This window comes from Gigantopelta aegis, chromosome 8 (assembly GCF_016097555.1).
Source record: "Gigantopelta aegis isolate Gae_Host chromosome 8, Gae_host_genome, whole genome shotgun sequence".
Classification (NCBI taxonomy): domain Eukaryota; kingdom Metazoa; phylum Mollusca; class Gastropoda; order Neomphalida; family Peltospiridae; genus Gigantopelta; species Gigantopelta aegis.
Genome location: NC_054706.1, coordinates 23,953,067 through 23,968,173, shown reverse-complemented (window position 1 = coordinate 23,968,173; position 15,107 = coordinate 23,953,067).

The window sequence follows — 15,107 nt, the reverse complement described above, 5'->3', positions numbered from 1 at the left end:
TGGGGGAATGATAGGTGTGTGACACAGATGCTCAACGTGTGTCCGTCCATATTCGACCATCTGAGTGAGCTCCGTGGTCTAGTGGATAAGCTGCTGGACAATCAAGCAGTCGACTGTGGTTCAAATCCCGTCAAAGCTGGCTCACACTTTCAATCATTATTCTCAACTATCACCTTCTGCCTATTATTCTCATTATCTTAATATAAAACCTTTTCAATTTCTCTCACGATTTCAATTTCTTTCGACCCTTTTTGTTAGTTTCCTCCGACTCTGTCTTCTGAGTTGTCCACACCATCGCCTACCTGTCTCAACTTTCTCCATGGGTGCAGTCTCTGTGTATTTCCCTGCACCCACCTGGCTTCCTCGTCCTCTACCGCTAATATTTTCATTTTAACTTATTTTCGTGCTTATATCCAATTAAGGCTCAAGCACGCTGTCCTGAGCGTGTCCTCATCTATCTGGGCTGTCTGTCCAGGACAGTGGATTAGTGAGGAAAAAATAGGGTGTAATGGCCTTACACCTACCCATCGAGTCGTTAAAACTCACTCTGGATGGAAGCCGGTATCGGTCTGCGAACCCTGTACCTACCAGCCTTGTGTCCGATGGCTTAACCACGACCGTCGGGAGTAGAGGTGTATAGTAGGTGGTTACAATTGCCTTTTTACAATGCCAGAAGTAACTACTGAACACTCCCCGAACACTTCCCGAAGTGGTCAGACTAAGCTAAAAACTGATGGGGGAATGATAGGTGTGTGACACAGATGCTCAACGTGTGTCCGTCCATATTCGACCATCTGAGTGAGCTCCGTGGTCTAGTGGATAAGCTGCTGGACAATCAAGCAGTCGACTGTGGTTCAAATCCCGTCAAAGCTGGCTCACACTTTCAATCATTATTCTCAACTATCACCTTCTGCCTATTATTCTCATTATCTTAATATAAAACCTTTTCAATTTCTCTCACGATTTCAATTTCTTTCGACCCTTTTTGTTAGTTTCCTCCGACTCTGTCTTCTGAGTTGTCCACACCATCGCCTACCTGTCTCAACTTTCTCCATGGGTGCAGTCTCTGTGTATTTCCCTGCACCCACCTGGCTTCCTCGTCCTCTACCGCTAATATTTTCATTTTAACTTATTTTCGTGCTTATATCCAATTAAGGCTCAAGCACGCTGTCCTGAGCGTGTCCTCATCTATCTGGGCTGTCTGTCCAGGACAGTGGATTAGTGAGGAAAAAATAGGGTGTAATGGCCTTACTACCCATCGAGTCGTTAAAACTCACTCTGGATGGAAGCCGGTATCGGTCTGCGAACCCTGTACCTACCAGCCTTGTGTCCGATGGCTTAACCACGACCGTCGGGAGTAGAGGTGTATAGTAGGTGGTTACAATTGCCTTTTTACAATGCCAGAAGTAACTACTGAACACTCCCCGAACACTTCCCGAAGTGGTCAGACTAAGCTAAAAACTGATGGGGGAATGATAGGTGTGTGACACAGATGCTCAACGTGTGTCCGTCCATATTCGACCATCTGAGTGAGCTCCGTGGTCTAGTGGATAAGCTGCTGAACAATCAAGCAGTCGACTGTGGTTCAAATCCCGTCAAAGCTGGCTCACACTTTCAATTATTATTCTCAACTATCACCTTCTGCCTATTATTCGCATTATCTTAATATAAAACCTTTTCAATTTCTCTCACGATTTCAATTTCTTTCGACCCTTTTTGTTAGTTTCCTCCGACTCTGTCTTCTGAGTTGTCCACACCATCGCCTACCTGTCTCAACTTTCTCCACGGGTGCAGTCTCTGTGTATTTCCCTGCACCCACCTGGCATACTCGTCCTCTACCGCTAATATTTTCATTTTAACTTATTTTCGTGCTTATATCCTGTCCTGAGCGTGTCCTCGTCTATCTGGGCTGTCTGTCCAGGACAGTGGATTAGTGGTTAGTGAGAAAAAAATAGGGTGTAATGGCCTTACACCTACCCATCGAGTTGTTAAAACTCGCTCTGGGTGGAAGCCGGTATCGGTCTGCGAACCCATTACCTACCAGCCTTGTGTCCGATGGCTTAACCACGACCGTCGGGAGTAGGAGTGTATAGTAGGTGGTTACAATTGCCTTTTTACAATGCCAGAAGTAACTACTAAACACTCCCCGAACACTCCCCGAAGTGGTCAGACTAAGCTAAAAACTGATGGGGGAATGACAGGTGTGTGACACAGATAGCAACAAGACGAGCACTTGGCTCGGTTGGAGAGACAAGGACTGGGATGTGGAGGTGGACAGCGAAAGAAGTTGAAAGATAGGAGAAGTTGCCAGATTGGGAAGATATAAGACGGAATTCATTGGAGAGAAAAGAAAGGGGGTAATGGGATAAAAAACAAAAAATAATTTAAAAAATATATATATTTGACCATCTGTAACCTCTGTTACTAGTCTGGGTACAAGCTATGCATAACACAAACGTAAGGCTACATCACTGATTGATGATCGCAGTTCCGTCCACATTCGACCATCTGTTACCTCCGTTACTAGTCTGGGTACAAGCTATGCATAACACAAATGTAAGGCTACATGACTGATTGGTGATCGCAGTTCCGTCCATATTCGACCATCTATTACCTCCGTTACTAGTCTGGGTACAAGCTATGCATAACACAAACGTAGGGCTTCACGACACTTAATTGACGGTCGCAGTTTCGACCATGTCAGAACATCCCTTTGACTCTACTTTGTGCACAGATATGAATTTTAATTATTGTAAACTGTTTTGTCATTTAGATTTGTTCCAGAGGGAAGGAAGGAAATGTTTTATTCAATGACGCACTAAACACATTTTATTTACGGTTATATGGCGTCAGACATATGGTTAAAAGGAAATGTTTTATTTAACGACGCACTCAACATATATTGTATTTACGGTTATATGACGTCAGACATATGGTTAAGGACCACACAGACATTGAGAGAGTAAATCGGCTGTCGCCACTTCATGGGCTACTCTTTTCGATCTTTTATATGCACCATCCCACAGACAGAATAGTACATACGACGGCCAATGTTACACCAGTTGTGGAGCACTGACTGGAACGAGAAATAGCCCAATGGGTCCACCGACGGGGATCGATCCTAGACCGATCGCGCATCAAGCGAATGCTTTACCACTGGGCTACGTCACGCCCCTGTTCCAGAGGGTGTCACACGAACACGGACAGCATTTAGCCCTATCGGTAGAGCGCTCGCCTGAGATGCTTGGGTCGCGGGATCGAAACCCCTCAAACCAAATGAAAAGAGTTTAAATGGTTAGAATTTGTGAGTTAACAATGTGTGGACACACCATAATTGTGTAAATCATCTCATGTTTACGAATGAAAAATGCATAATTTCTTGAATAGGATTTGATTTTTCCTTCAAAATTTAAAAGGTTTATTGTCTTTAACGACACCACTAGAGCACATTGATATATTAAAGGGACATTCCTGAGTTTGCTGCATTGTAAGATGTTTCTGATTAATAAAATATTCCTACGATTAAACTTTTATATATTAAATATATTTTAATTACAATCGTCAAAAAGTCTTAGTCGATAACATCTTAAAAGTTGCAGCAAACTCAGGAATGTCCCTTCAATCATCGGCTAGTGGATGTCAAACATTTGGTAATTTTGACATAAAGTCTTAGAGAGGAAACCCGCTACATGTTTCCATTTGTAGCATGGGATATTTTATATCCACCATCCCACAGACAGGATAGCACACACACGACCTTTAATATATACTCTTAAAAAAACCACACAAAAAAACTTGACATTGGTAAAAATAATGTTATCAGTTGAAAACGATAAACTGAAAAAGAAATATTGGAACTACAAAAGCAATGCAGTAAAATGCAGTGTGATGTCAACTCACCTGTTTTCTCGAGTACCGTATAGCGTCAAAAAGTCGAAGAGCTCGAGCAATACACGAGGAAAAATACTATCCGTATTTTTGGTGTAGCAGACAAGAATAAAACTGAAACAGCTGAACAGACCATGGACGCAGCAGTCGGTGTCAGAGGCGGATCTAGGGGCCATCCTTAATGATCCGTAGAAGAACGTAATAATCCGTTCTAATCCGTAATAAACCGTACTTAAACCGTACTTATCCCTACTAAATCGTAGTAATCCCCAGCCTCAAGTCCCGGTCACACTGTCAAGGATCAGGACGCCGGGTTAGCCACGGATACGATCCGGCATTATTCGTGACAATCCGTTGTGGTCCGTACTAAACTGTATCGATCCTTAGCGACCCGAAGCGACCCGTAGCGCTCCCCGTTGTCAACTAACCCCTATCCTTAATAATCCTTGGTTTATCCGTCGAAAACTGTAGTTAAACCGTGGTGCATTCGTAGGGGACTGCGGATAGACCACTATCCGGGGTCATCCGTGGGGTTTTCATCCGTCGTGGATCCGGCCACATGATCCTTGGCAGTATGACCGGGGCTTTACTTAAAACAATTAAAGGATGACCCAAGCGTAGATGCAGCCTGGACCCGCGATACAAAGTTTTATGTCAAACTAAAATCTGACGGTCGAGTTATCAAAGTCATTCCCGAAAATTTCCTCCACACTACCATGGATGACTCAGATACTGAAACTGAAGACTAACACATTATAACAGTTATACATATTTAAAAGAAATTAAATACTTTGTTTGCGTTTTAAATTCAATAATGTGCATTAACCATTTGAAACAAGTGTACATGTCTTTATCTAGTTGCATAGGTGTTTTCTTTCAAATACACGTGTACTCGTATTCCTAGTACGACTGTGCGTGGGTGGGACGGCTTTCGGTTATAAGTGTGTGTGTGTGTGCTAGTAAATAGTTATTGCCGCACTTGTTTGTACGTGTACTAGTGTATGTTTATATACAGACTAACTATGCATATCAATAGATATATTAATGCCTGTGTATACATACTTTAACGTATGTATGTGTGCAGTTAGATATACAATGCAAGCACAAAGCTTTTTGGTCACGGATCCCGAACGCCAAGTGTATCTGTTTCGACACATTTCGGAACCACTCGGGATAATGACACATGTATAATACTGTACAAGTGTGAGAGGGGAGAATCATGCTAACGCTGGTATATGTATGTCTAGTTATGTTGATGATTAATGACTTTTAGTTATTATGGTTTGTGTTACATTGTCACAGCGGCAAATACTCAACCGTTGAACAGAACTCAGATAATTATAATGTAAGATTGAGATGTGACCAAATCCCTTTAAGCACCGACGCACGGGCTTACACTAGATACATTATACAAAACCCAACTGTCATTGAAGTTAGCATTGCTGCTATTTTATTTGTATTTTTCTCATTGTCACGGGGATTCTATAATACCCGTAACTGAATAAAACACGATTATCCAAATATCTCTCCTAACTGTATATCTATTAGATCTCTCTGTAACAGGAAGTATATACCCGCGTTGGCTCGTCTAGGTATGATCAGAGATACGATCTTATATAAAGTATATATTATTATAGCACGTTTAGTTCACTAGAAAACACAATACACTTTGGAATCTGTATTAACCTACGCAGACCAATGTACTGCCGCAGTAGTTAATTACTAACAACAATAATAACAACCCAGGAACTGATCACTTAATTAGTTAATCTCTAGGTGTCTTGTTTACACAATATGCTAATCACTTCACCGTGACACAACACCCACACGTGTGATAATTGAGAAACACTAACACACACACGTGCGATAATGGAGAAACGCTTCCCGGGGAACTTAATTAATAAAGGAATTACAACACTATTCCTAACTGGTTAATTTTTAATTAACCCTAACTACTCATTCAATAACCTTGTAATACAGACTTAATACTGGTACCTATCACAATAAAGACAATAACCTACAGTTTACCTAGGTCCTCTAGGATGACTGGCTAAGCTTTATATTACCAAATACTCGTATAATGTTAGAACAATCAGTCTACGATTTACTTCGTCAGATGACCGAAGACACTGTCTAAAGAATATTGGTATAATACAGTATTAAAATATTTAAAGTCACATCAATCACATCAAGGTTATACAACAGAGCAGAAATAATATATTTACCAAAGTCCAAACGGACAACGTTCCCCCGGGATACCTTCCTATGGTTCTCCTAGATATCTATAAACCCTAGCTATTTATTCAAAACTCTCAGAGACAGCGAATATCGCCTGGGGGTACAACGCGGTACCTCACCTATCATCTGATATTCCACCTCTCCCAGAGTCGGTATATTTTTCTCTGATCGTCAGACTGGCTGTCGCCATCGTCGCCAAATCACAGTTGTAAAAACCGCACTCGCGGAGGTATTACGTAACTACTCGCCACATGGCCTCCGCACCTGGCTGGGTGTGTATTAGAAAAGCTCGATGACCGTCGCGCAGAAGTATTACGTAACAAGTTGCCCACCTGGGCTAAGTGCAATGAAACTGCACACGGCCCTCTAACACAATTAATATCGCCACAGGCGAAAACAAAGTTAAGAGCATGTTCCGTCACACTCATCTTCACCACCATTAAAGCGACTGTGCTGAGATTGTAGCCATTGTAACAGCTTTGCGGTCAATAAAAACGTGTTTAAATTAATAAAATTACAAATTTACCTACGTGCTCAGTATAGGAATATCTGTATATCCAACACATTTCTAGTAATCCTAATGTTTTGTACGCTCTTGGAATGGATGTTTTCCTAAAATAATTTCGTACGTATAAATTAATTTTTTTCATCCAACCGTCACACGGAATTGGAAATTATTAAGTCCCAATAACTCCAGACGGTATTTGTTGGTATAATCCTTTAAATTAAAAAGATTTTATAATGAGATAGCTTATAACAAATATAAGTTGTGTATATTTTGTTGGGAGAACTCTCGTTATGGCTAAAACTCGGCACCGTCCCTTTAAGGATGTAAATACTGTTGTCCTTTAATGTGTCCTTTAGACCTTGGAAAGGGAATCGCCTATTCCTTGATTTCCTTTTTTTTATTCCTTAAATCTATGGTATATGTCTTCTTCTGTTTGCTCTTCTGTTTGCTCTCTTCCGTATACTCCTTTTTTCGTCTGTTAAATCTGACATGCACAACACTCTTTGGTGTCATATTTTATACTTTTACTGTCTTCTTCTTCTCATTATGCGTGTTTTATTTCCAAGTTATTACCAGTTACATTTAACTAGACTAGATATAAAAGCCTTTCATACTAGATGTTCTATCGAAAAGGTTAATATGTTATATGGACGCTGCAATAAAACACACATGGAAGCGTTATGGCAAATAAAAAAAAATTATGACCCTTAACTGTCAGGACTTGGAGACTCGAAGGATGTATTACATTATTTAAAATGCAAGAACTACAATATATATTGTTTACAAGATACTCATTTTACAGCAGAGCTAGAACCTTACATAAATACACAATGGGGATTTAAATGTGTATTTAGTTCATATACTACAAACGCAAGAGGTGTAGCAGTTATGTTTAATTCAAATTTTGAATTCAACGTACATAAGATAAAAAAAGGTCCGGAAATTATATTAGATTAGAAGGTGAGAGAACTACTCTCGCAAACATATATGGACCAAATGCTGACAATGAAAGCTTTTATCCAAATATTTTTGTCTATATTTCAGAATTAGAAAACGATAAATCTATAATATACGGAGATTTTAACCTAATGTTAAATCAAGATTTAAATGCAAAAAAACTATCTACATGTCAATCACCCAAAGTCTCAAAACCAAATTATTAAAAATATGGATATTTTTGACTTGAAAGATCCATTTAGTGAATTACATGCAAATCTTAGAAGATATACATGGAGAAAAAAGACGCCACCTAAACAAGCCAAGTTAGACTTTTTTTAGTTACGTCGAAAAATTAATAATTGAAAACAGCTATCGTTCAGATCATGCAGGAGTAGTTCTATGTATTACATTGAACGATATTAAAAAAGGTAGATGGTAGTGGAAATTCAATAATTAATTGTTAACGTGTCAAGAATATGTTAAAATAATAAAAGAAACCATTTGCAAAATAAAATATAAATATATTGTACCAGTATATAATTTGGACAATCTAGAACTAATTACGGGTGATAAAATCCAACTTTTAGTAAACAATCAATTATTTTTGAAACATTATTAACAGAAATTAGAAAAAAAAACAATTTCGTATTCGGCTTTCAAAAAGAAACTAAAGATTGAATTAGAAAAAAAGCTTTGTGATGAAATTAAAATGCTAGAGCAAAATGAACATAATGTTGATACTAAACAAATTGAAAATAAGAAAGAAGAATTAATGGAATTAAGAAAAGAAAAGCTAAAAGGACATTATATTCGCTCACGAGCTAAATGAATAGAAGACGGTGAAAAACCTACTAATTATTTCTGCAATACGGAATCAAGAAATTATTTCAGTAAGCTATCTCAAGAATGCAATTAGAAAACGGTATTTAAATTAAGGATCAGGATGAAATTTTAAAAGAAACGATTTTTTTTACCAAAACCTTGCATAGCTAATAGAAGAAAAAGTAATAGACAAAGATCAAACCCGTTTCATAAAAGGGAGGTATATCGGGGAAAATATAAGATTAATATATGAAGTTATGCAATATACCGAACTGCATAATATTCCTGGACTACTACTTCTAATAGACTTTGAGAAAACATTTCATTCGCTATCATTGTCATTCATACACAAGGCACTTGCTATTTTCAAAAACTGGATCAAAACATTTTATAACAATTCTGTTTCTAGAGTCATACAAAATGGATTTCTGTCCAATTAAGCTAGAAAGAGGATGCAGACAGGGTGACCCGGTGTCTCCATACATCTTTATTATATGTGCTGAAATCCTTGCCATTATTATTAGAAATAATCCAACTATTAAAGGTGTAAATATAGATGGCGAAGAATAATATCACAATATGCGGACGATACAAGTTTCATTCTAGATTGACCCCCCCCCCCCCCCCCCAATCGAGTCCCTGTGCAGTACACTAACGGATTTAGATTATTATGAATAAATTTCAGGTCTAAAAATAAACTATTCCAAATCAAAAGCTATTTGGATAGGAATCAAAACGTTTTCTAAAGACGTTTACCACCACACTAGATGGAAATTAGATTGGAGCGCAATACATTTCAGTTTACTTGGTATACAATTCCAAGTTAATTTAGAAAATATTATTGAACTTAATTATGTCTCTAAGCTAATAGAAATAAAGACATTCCTTAAAATTGTGATGTGTTAGAAAATGAACACCCTTAGGAAGAATAACGTTACCAAAAACGCGCATAATACCCAAAATAACGCATATTTTGATTTCCTTACCCAATCCAGGAGAGAAAAATTAAAGCGCGATTTAATAACTCAAGATTATAAAGAATGAATGAATGAATGAATGAATGTTTAACAACACCCCAGCAAGAAAATACATCGGCTATTGCGTGTCAAACTATGGTGATATAAACATGGAGGCCTTAAAATGCCAAATTTAAAACATTTTATGACTGCTTTAAAATGTTCCTGGATACGAAGATTGGTTATAAATAATTCACAGTGGGTAAACCTTTTTAAATCTGCTACAAGTATATCTATAAGTGTATCTTACAATATATGGAGACTATTTTATAATGATGAAAATCAAGAAAATGTCAAATAGGTTTTGGAGAGACACACTACTCAGTTGGTTAATGCTAGAAAAAAAAAACATAACCAGCAAACTGTAGATGATGTTTATGCACCAACATCTGGCACAACACTGACATACTTGTTGATAAAAAAAAGCATTTATGTACAAACATTATATCAGCAAATGTATTGTTTTTATAAATGAAGTATTTGATGTCCATGGTGATATTTTATAATATGAACATATACAAAAACAAATTTACCATATAACCACACATTTTATTAGTTATGTTTCGTTAATAAAATCTGTTAAATCATACACATATAAAAGCAAACAGGATGCAAGGACATGTACGATTTAATAAATTATAAATCAATAATTCCTAAAGCACAAACAAAATATGCACAAAACGGATTTATTATTGACACGAGTGATTGGAAAAGGTACTATATGTTACCTTTTCAGTGCATGAACGATTCAACTTTATTATGGTTTAAATATAAAATAGTTCATAAAATTTTAACCGCTAACACATTTTTACTTATGATTCGCTGTGTTAATTCAAATATGTGTAGCTTTTGTATCAATTACCCAGAAACCATACAACATATTATCTTTGAGTGTAATAAGGTTATGGGAATCAATACAAACCTGGATACTGACTAAGTCTGGAGTTAGAATCAGTTTTAATAAATATATGATTATGTTTGGTATGATTAATGATGAAAATTATGTCTTTTTAAACTGGCTAATTATTAAAGGGACATTCCTGAGTTTGATGCATTGTAAGATGTTTCCGACTAATAAAATATTTCTACAATTAAACTGACATAGTAAATACATTTTCTTGTTTAGAATATCAGTGTCTGTATATTCAATGTGTTTCTGGTCGTCTTAATATTTGTAAGAAGCCCAAACTGGATTTTGTCTTCAAATAATTTCGTACGTACGAAAAAACATATTTTAGGAAATAAAATGAAATTCACGCTAGTACAAATATCAGAACGATCTGAAACTGTTATGTTTATGCAGGAAAATATATTTGATATGTAATTACAATCGTTAAAAAGTCTCTGTTAGTCGATAACATCTTAAAAATTGCAGCAAACTCAGGAATGTCCCTTTAACATAAAATACTACGTGTATGTTACAAAATTTCAGAATAAAGCTTTAGAAATCAACGCCGTTAAAAAAATGCTTAAGATTTATTCTATATAAAAGTTGTAATTACGAAACATTTAACAAAGTATGGGCTCCATGGTTTAATCTTTTCGATAATATTTAAAAGGCTTGCAAACAATATACTTTAGTATAAATGTTCACATAATTATTGTTTTACTGAATTACTTGTTTTGAGACCAGGTAGAAAAAGTGGAACGTTTCAACATGACAATGCCAGACCACATGTTGCACGTGTTAGTCAGGAGTTTCTGCAGCGCCACAACGTCCAGCCATTACCTTGGCCTGCCCGTTCGGCGGATTAAAACCCAATAGAACATCCCAGGGATGCACTGGATCAGCGTGTGCGACGGAGGAATCCACCATCCCGACACTTCCGCAACTTCTTACGGCACTGCAGTATGAGTGGCAGAACATTCTACAACGTGTTGTGCAACGTTTGGTTGCTTCCATGCGTCGCCGTTGTCAAGCTGTCATCAGGGCTCGTGGTGGTCATAACCAATATTGACATTTTACCCACCCCTATGTCAAACATATGCCTGTGTACATGTTTCAGGTGGATTCGGACATGTACAGAGTAATCCCCTTCCCATGGCGTCTTGATCTTTGGTTGCTTGTATCATGTCTACTAGGGTTGGGTTGTTTGTTTTGTTTTTGTTTGTTGTTGTTGTTTTTTTTGTTTTTTTTTGGGGGGGAGGTTTTGTTAAACTTTGAAAATCAATGTCAAGTTTCTTTTTTTTTTGAAGAGTATATATCAGTCATGGTGCACTGGCTGGAGCGAAAAATAGCCCAACGGGACGGAAATTTTTCCTTCAATATCGTTAAACAATAACAACACGTTGACGATCTTTTTCATAGCCGTTACCGCTATTGTGAAACAAGATCATGTTGACCTTTTTCACCTACATACGAGTCGTATCTCTAAAAAAAAAATTTTAAAAGCGAATTTTCTGTCAGGTGTTATGGATGGGTGTAAAAGAGAAAATAAAGCCATTAAAGGAAGAAAGTAAAACACCAAGCATCAAGGTATATCCTTCAATAAGCGCCGATGTCAAAGCGAGATGTCGAGGTATTTATTTAATCCGGCCACGTCAGAATCGGGTGAACATCAAAGAATATTAGCGTCGCGTCATCTGTGGCGGTTTCTTTGGGTTGAAATGCAATGCGGTGTCAAGGAGGCACGTGGGGTCACCGTGTCCTCTTCCGCCAGCGCGTGCGCCAAGACGGGTAGTTCACGTCTGCTTGTGGCCGTGGTGCGTCTCATTGTGATTAACGGTGTAGCAATTATTAGCATGTCACTGGGAAAAAAGGTTTCGAGAAATATTTATGGTTGTGTAGTTCAAAGATCATTTTCGTTGAAATGTGACATCGTTCAGAAATGAACAGAAGGAAGGACATGTTTTATTTAACGACGCACTCAACACATATATGTACGGTTATATGACGTCGGACATATGGTTAAGGACCACACATATATTGAGAGAGGAAACCCGCTGTCGCCACTTCATGGTCTACTCTTTTCGATTAGCAGCAAGGATCTTTTATATGCACAATACAACAGACAGAATAGCACATAGCACATGTGATATATCAGTCGTGGTGCACTGGATGGAACGAGCAATAGCCCAATGGGCCCACCGACGGGAATCAATCCTAGACCGACCGCGCATCAAGCGAGCGCCTTATCACTGGGCTACGTCCCATACCTGTACTGCACAGAATGTTTAGTTTCGGTTGAAATGGTTTGGCCACTACAGGCAAGTTATAACAATATGTAATAATCTGTCTATAGCATAAGCGTACGAGACGGGGTGAGAGTGGGGCAAAAACGATATAGATATTCGGGTAAAATAAAGTTTGTTTTGTTTAACGACACCACTAGAACACATTGATTAATTAATCATCGGCTATCGGATGTCAAACATTTGGTAATTTGGACTCGTAGTCATCAGAGGATACCCGTTACATTTTTTCTAATGCAGCAAGGGATCTTTTATATGCACTTTCCCACAGACAGGAAAACACATATCACGGCCTTTGTCCAGTGGTGGTGCACTGGTTTGAATGAGAAAAAAACCCATTCAGCTGAGTAAATCCACCGAGGTAGTTCGATCCTGCAACGCAGGCAACTCAACCGACTGAGCTAAATCGCACCCATTCGGGGAAAATGTGCTAACCTGAAACCTTTTAAAAATGTATTTCGATCATTCCACATGTAAAATTAGTTGTATTTCATGTAAAAATGCGTAGTGATTCGTTTTCAACCCTATATAGTCGTTTGGCAGTAATGCCAATTAATATTTAAAAAACATTGTTATCCAGATTCGAGTGTTTTTGTTTAATTCGGACACGGTCCCAGCAACGGCATGAGACCGTTTAGGAGACCACAAGGTATTTTATCCCTTGCGCCTGTGCGTTTATATCTATGTATGTACTAGTTAAACCCGACATACTTACAATATATAGATATTCATACATCTATACATACTTGCCAGGGGCGGTATTTAGTTCAGTTGGTTGAGTGCTCACCTGAAGTGTTTGCGTCGCTGGATCGAACCACCTCGGTGGATCTCGTTCCCACTACTGCACAACAACTGGACAAAGGCTGTGGAATGTGTTTTCTTGTTTGTGGGAAAGTGCATATAAAAGTTCCCTTGCTGCTAACGGAAAAATGTCTGACATCCACTAGCCGATGATTAATTAATCAATGTGATCTAGTGGTGTCGTTAAACAAAAACAAACTATACATACTAGCCAGTGCCTGGTTTGCCCACAAACTCAAGAACCGATCACGTGGTTTGTAGGCCCCAACGTAAGAATGTCACGGTGGCTGAGAGGTTACCATGGTGATCTGGGCATTGTATCCCCTGTCCTTGAGCGTTTATATCTATATATGTACCAGTCAGCACCTCTTTATTGGAATCTATATCAAAAGCCGTGGTATGTGCTTTCTTGTCTGAGAGAAAGCGCATGTAAAAGATCCCTTGCTGATAATAGAAAACTGTAGCAAGTTTCCTGAGAAGAATACGTGTCATAATTACTAGGGGATAAATTTACAAAGCCTTTTTAGATCTTATACGCGTGTAACTACATGTTAAACAGAAAGAAAGAAATGTTTTATTTAACGACGCACTCAACACATTTTAATTACGGTTATATGGCGTCAGACATATGGTTAAGGACCACACAGATATTGAGAGAGGAAATCCGCTGTCGCCACTTCATGGGCTACTCTATCCGATAGCAGCAAGGGATCTTTTATATGCACCATCCCACAGACATGTTAAACAGCTGCATGTAAGAAAAACAGGTTTCGTAAGGTCGACCCTGTACATATATCACAAACAACCATACATACAATGTCATACATACACTTTCATTATAAAATCTATTAAAATATCTTGCCTCAAAATCCTTCTTCTTTTTACCCCCAGCAGTTTCCATCACCCCCCCCCCCCCCTTTCCCTTCAATGACAGATATCTGCATAAATTTTGCGCGCAAAACTCTATGACTGATTCTCTTTAATTATTACGATATCCGAATGTCACGTGCCACCAATACGGTGGTCAAGTGATCACGTGTCTCTAATTGGCTTGTCCGGTCAACACGCGTGGCGAAGTGATTGACTTTTGATCGTGGTGGTCAGTTTACCGGCTATCTGTGTTTACCCAGTCGTCCAGTTATGACAGGTAGTCGCTGATTAACGACGACGTCATCGCGAGGTCTGAAGGTCGTACTGGACAGGTATCTGGGGTTCTACAGGAAGAAAGAAAAGCGACTGTGTGTCATTTGGTAATTTATGTTCTGAAATAATTCAAATTTAACACAAAAATCAAACAAAAAGCAGGCCCTTGGCAAACAGACACAGTTTTAGAGAAAAGCCTGCTACATTTTTTTAATGACAGCAAAGGATCTTGTATATGCACTTTCCCACAGACAGGACATCATATACCAGGGTATCTGATTTACCAGTCGTGGGACTTGTTTGTTCAAAGTATTATAGCGTCTTCTCCAGCTAATTTTTTTAATATTTTGTTTTTAAATATAATTTTTTGTTTTGTTTAACAACACCACTAGAGCACATTGATTAATTAATCATCGGTTATTGGGTGTCAAAGATATGGTAATTCTGACACGTAGTCATCAAAGGAAATCCGTTACATTTTTTTCTAATGCAGAAAGATATCTTTTATATGCACTTTCCCACAGACAGGAAAGCACATACCACGGCCTTTAACCAGTTGT